The sequence below is a fragment of the Prosopis cineraria genome, unplaced genomic scaffold, assembly GCF_029017545.1.
Source record: "Prosopis cineraria cultivar Desert tree isolate PC_DT_omini unplaced genomic scaffold, ASM2901754v1 PC505, whole genome shotgun sequence".
NCBI classification, from domain to species: domain Eukaryota; kingdom Viridiplantae; phylum Streptophyta; class Magnoliopsida; order Fabales; family Fabaceae; genus Prosopis; species Prosopis cineraria.
The window spans coordinates 1-4,929 of NW_026555830.1; the positions used below are offsets into that span (position 1 = coordinate 1).

Genomic DNA, 4,929 nt, shown 5'->3' on the forward strand with positions numbered 1-4,929 from the left:
ATTAAGTGAAGCTAACGGTGATACTTAAAAAACAGAGAATTTACTAAAATTCTCATGTAAATTTAATCAAACCAGAAATTTGGAAAGATTAACAAGGGACCACTTGAAAGTAACCCAAGTAAAACACATGTAAGCTTACTTTCTTGGTGTATATAGTTCCAAATTTACTCTCAAAAATTATAAAATAAAATTTAACTGAAATAATATTTTTTTGTTCTTTTATTTAGTTAAAAATGTGTTAGACTTCCTGAGAATAATAATTTAAAAAAAGGAGCAAACAATAATCGTGAATTTCCAGCTGGGGGGGGGGTGGACTAACTTCTTGAAAAAGGTCAGCTCTATAAAAAATGAAAAATTAGACCAAGCCACCTCTGAGTTGGCTTGAAAAATTAGACCAGCGCCTCACTCACCACACCGACTGTCTCAACTGGATCAGTAAACCGATTGAAATATTGGTTCAAAATTTAGTTGTCGGACCAAAGCCCTGGTTGTCAGCAGACAACTCGAAGCACAACTTAATTTCTGTTTCGAGCAGATCCAAAAAGAAGGACTGCCATCAGGGAAGGATGAAAGACCCATCATTAGTTCATCTCGCACCTCATGCCTCTCAGCTGGCAGAAAGAAAGATTCAACAGCAATAATCTCACACCTGAATCATCCAAACTCTCACGTCGACCCTCCGCCCCAAAAAAAAAAAAAAAGCCAAAAAAATTTGAAAGATTCAAGTTCGAGTGGTTAAGAATAAAATAACATCACAAACAAATGTCTTGAATCAAGCATTGGACTCAGGTTCACCAGATCGACCAATTGGCACAAGCTTGCAGGATCAGGCAAAATGGCACATGAAACAACACGGGCCAAGACGACTGACTCCTGAGCTATGTCTACATTCTACATCTATGAAGCCAGAAAATTATTCCAAGGAAATCTAAGTTACAGAGTTCAAATGGAGACGAAACATAGCCTAAATCTTCGACAAAGGGAAGCTTCTTCCCCACCTGATAATGTGCAACGATCCTAATCAAATCAGAGCTTGTTCTTGTACCAGAATACACCTTTGGTCCCAGCGCCTTCATCAGAGTCGACGTAAATACATTCCTTTGCCTCCCTCCACATTGCCCTGTAAACTGGGGTCCCATCAAACTGATAGTATTCTCCCAAAACAGGCTTGATTGCTTTTGTAGCCTCCATTGCGTGATAATGAGGCATCGTGGAGAACAGATGATGCGCTACATGAGTGTCTGTAATATTGTGGAAAACCTTGTTCAAAATACCATAATCTCTGTCCACCGTGGCTAAAGCCCCCTCAACCAGTCCCACTCGGAGGAATCATAGTGTGGCAATGCTGGGTGAGTATGCTGCAAAAAAGTGATCAACACCAAAAATCCATTGACCACCAACAATGGCGCTCCATAAACACAAACGAGCCAGGCAAGTCCATTCGCCACGGCAAGGCGGTAAAGCCCATAGAACACAGCGAGCACCCCTGCATCTGATAGTATATTTGGAGCCGTTCACGATCTGAGTAGATGGGACCGTATGGGTCATAGTGGCAGGCAAAACGATCATAATGCCTTCCTGAAACGTTTAAAAGCAAGGTAGAGAGGCCAGCCAAGAGTGAGAGTAAACGCAAGGGTTACGACTCGGCCTGGTGGATTGTTAAGGTATGGAGTGTACCAACTAACACCGGACTTTTTCTTTGGCACGAAGACTTCATCGCGCTCAAGAGATCCGGTGTTAGAGTGATGACGGCGATGGCTGTATTTCCATGAGAAGTAAGGCACCAGGAGGGAGGAGTGGAGAACGAAGCCAACGGTGTCATCCAGCCATTGGTAATCGCTGAACGCGTGGTGGCCACACTCGTGAGCGATCACCCAGACGCCGGTGAGGACGCAGCCTTGAATAGCCCAGTAAATTGGCCAGGCCAAGAAAGAGAGAGGCCGCGGGAGGTGATGGAAGTAATGTGTAGCCAAATAATAGAGGCCGAAGGCTATGGTGAGGTCGTAAAGGACGTAGGAGAAAGAGCGCACCACAGAACGGTTGAAACAGTGAGGCGGCACAGCTTTCTTGACCTGGCCCAGCGTGAACGGCGGCTGCTCCACTGGGCTTCTCTTCACCGTCTCAGTCTTGACTTCCTCAGGGCAGGAGGAACGGAGGATCGGCCACCTGCTCCCATTTTCACCCAATCTGTCTGCAAAAATTGAATTCGTCAGCATAATCCTCCTATTCATCAGTCTAACGCCTAGCAATTTGGAAATAAAAATGGGTCAATTTAACGCCAATGCCTGACTGTGCCTAACACCCTATCATTTTGACGTGCGATAAACAAATTCTTTTCCCTACTATCTTTACATGTTAATACACCCATGTGGTTTGGGAAGGAAAGAAAATAGCACACGCACATTAGCTTATCCCATTTGAACCATATTTGTTAAACATTCAGTCTTGAACGCTTGATCTCCAAAAACAGGTCGTCTTTCTTTTTACCAAGTGAAAACAAATAGCAGGCAGAGAACGCAACTTTTCATCTTACGACGAAGAATAGAGAGCTCGATCGTTAGAAGCGGGCTTAAACCACCTATCATCCTGCCGAATTAAATCCATGTTGAAGTACAAACCTAAACAAAGCAGCTCTGATGCCAAAATTACTGCCGGGAGATCGAATCAAAGGGCTATTTATCTTATAAATACATTTACTTCTGTCCGTCAATCAGCAAGTGGCTGAGAATTTATCAAAAAAATCGCAGAGAACTTTGATCTGGTCAGGCGAATGACAGCCCATCAGTTACCGAGAACCGGCACTAATTTGTAATCGCCTGACGGACCACGAGATGCAATGGTTTGGGTCTCTTCATGCCACATTTCCTCGCAAACTCTCTCTTTTTGGGCACGTGCATTCTTACCCAACTTGGTTTTTTTTTTGGGGTAAAACTACCAACCTTATTAATTACACAGGTCGAATATTTTAAGTACTTGTAGGTTATGAAGTGTAAACACTACCCCCAATGATGGAACATCTTTCTGCCCATCGCAACTTGAACTGGCCGCATTAATAAGAAGAAAGTGACCTACTGGCCAAATAGCAATTTACAAAATCTAATCTAATACCAACTATAAAACGAGAGCGACCAGTGTTATGCGTACATTTGTCAGCAGTAATATATTCCTAAATAATTCTTTTGGCCTGAATATTTCCTAAATAATTGAATGAAATAAATTTCGCATAGTTAATAAATCCAAAAATTAGTTATCCTAGGAAATAAATATTGGGAATATATATTAATGAGAAGCTTGGAACTAAACTTTTAATCATATTTTTAAATTTAATAATAAATTCCAAAATTTTTAATTTATATACATAATTGTATTATTAATCAACTCATTTAAAGAGTAATAAATCAACAACAATAAGTTCTTTTAATTTTTTTAAATAATATCTTAAAGTTAAATACAAATATGTAGTAGCATGTTTAAGTTAATGAAATAAAAAAAATTAACTAGTATAACGAAAAGAAAAATTTAAGAACACATTAATACTAATACGTTTCATATATCCAGCAAATTTCTTATGGCAAACTTTTCTCGCAGTTTAGAAAATCAGGACTTCCGAAGAAGCTAGATAATATAGTAGCCAGTGTGGCCGGAAAACAAACCCAGATCGAGGCGCCGTCGCATTAGTGACTGAAATCCAGCAAACAAAACAGCCACAACACCAGTGGGATTGCGTTTCAGTTAATCGGGGGAAGGAGCCCTGGTACGGAATATTCCACGAAAGCCGTGGGGTGGAACTATAGATATTAGGGCATGTTTAAATAACCCTAAAAAATATATTTAAAATATATTTTTATCAAATTCAACAAATAATTGAACCCTCAAATGCACTTTTGTCAATTTTCTCAAATGAAAATTGAAAACGAACACAAGGGTCATCCGACCAGCTTTCCAATCCCAGGTAAGCGACAAATAACCCAGCGATGGAGCCAGGGGGGCTTCTCTCTCGCTAGATCCGAACCCTAAACGGCTAGGGAATATGATTGGGCTTAGTATTTTCAAACGGTGGTTCCGGTGAGGGCTAAAGCAGAAAGAGACCCACCATCCGCATTAGCCAAGAACGAATCAAATAGGGAAAACATTTTGATCAGATATTGACGAAAACCACCAGGGAATCTTGAACGCCTTAACTGTAGGATAAAATTCATAAATCGTAACTCCTGATAAAAGGGAAACGAACGCAGAAGAGATCTAAAATCTCCAAGAAAACTCAGAAGCACAAGATGAAAATAAAACTAGATCTAGCATAGATCATATAGCGAAAATGAGGGTGGGAGGCCGGATTCGAGAACATTGAAGCAGGAAAGTGAAAGCAAAAATGTGAGATGAGAGCAGTGAAGAGCAGAGAATAGAGATGAGAGAAAATGACCTGAAGCCGCCGAAGAGGAAGCTGAGAGCTCTGCAACAGGCGTCTCCTCCTAGCACCTGAACAGAGTGAGTTGGGGAATGAGCAGCCGTCCCGGGTGTGTGGTGATGAAGAGAATAAACAAGGCGACCTCTATTTAAGCTTTTGTTTCCCTCCCCAACTTGCTCTTCCGTCCTATAGTGCTGACCCCAGTGCATTTCCTGCCTCCACGTGGGCTTCCGGAAATTTTTCACTTTTATTTATTAAAAATAATATAATTTTTAATCCTTCAAATCCACTACACATATAATTTAATCTCAAAAAATTTTTATAGATTTAATCTTTAAAGTTTACTTTAACTATTAATTTAATTCTTTATCACGTAACCAAATGCCAATGTCAAGCATATACATTAATAAAAAAGAAATAAAATTATTTATATAAAAAAATAAACTTAGAAGTTTTTAAAAACAAGAGAATAAAATACAATTTAAAAGATTATATTATTAAAAATTAAATTAATTTGAAGGATA

General features: G+C 39.8%; 1 pseudogene; it reads right to left on the reverse strand.

Moving 5' to 3' along the window:
* Nucleotides 1–711: 711 nt before the first annotated feature.
* Nucleotides 712–4,532, reverse strand: LOC129297370 (omega-6 fatty acid desaturase, endoplasmic reticulum isozyme 2-like; annotated as a pseudogene).
* Between the last annotated feature and the right edge of the window lie 397 nt (nt 4,533–4,929).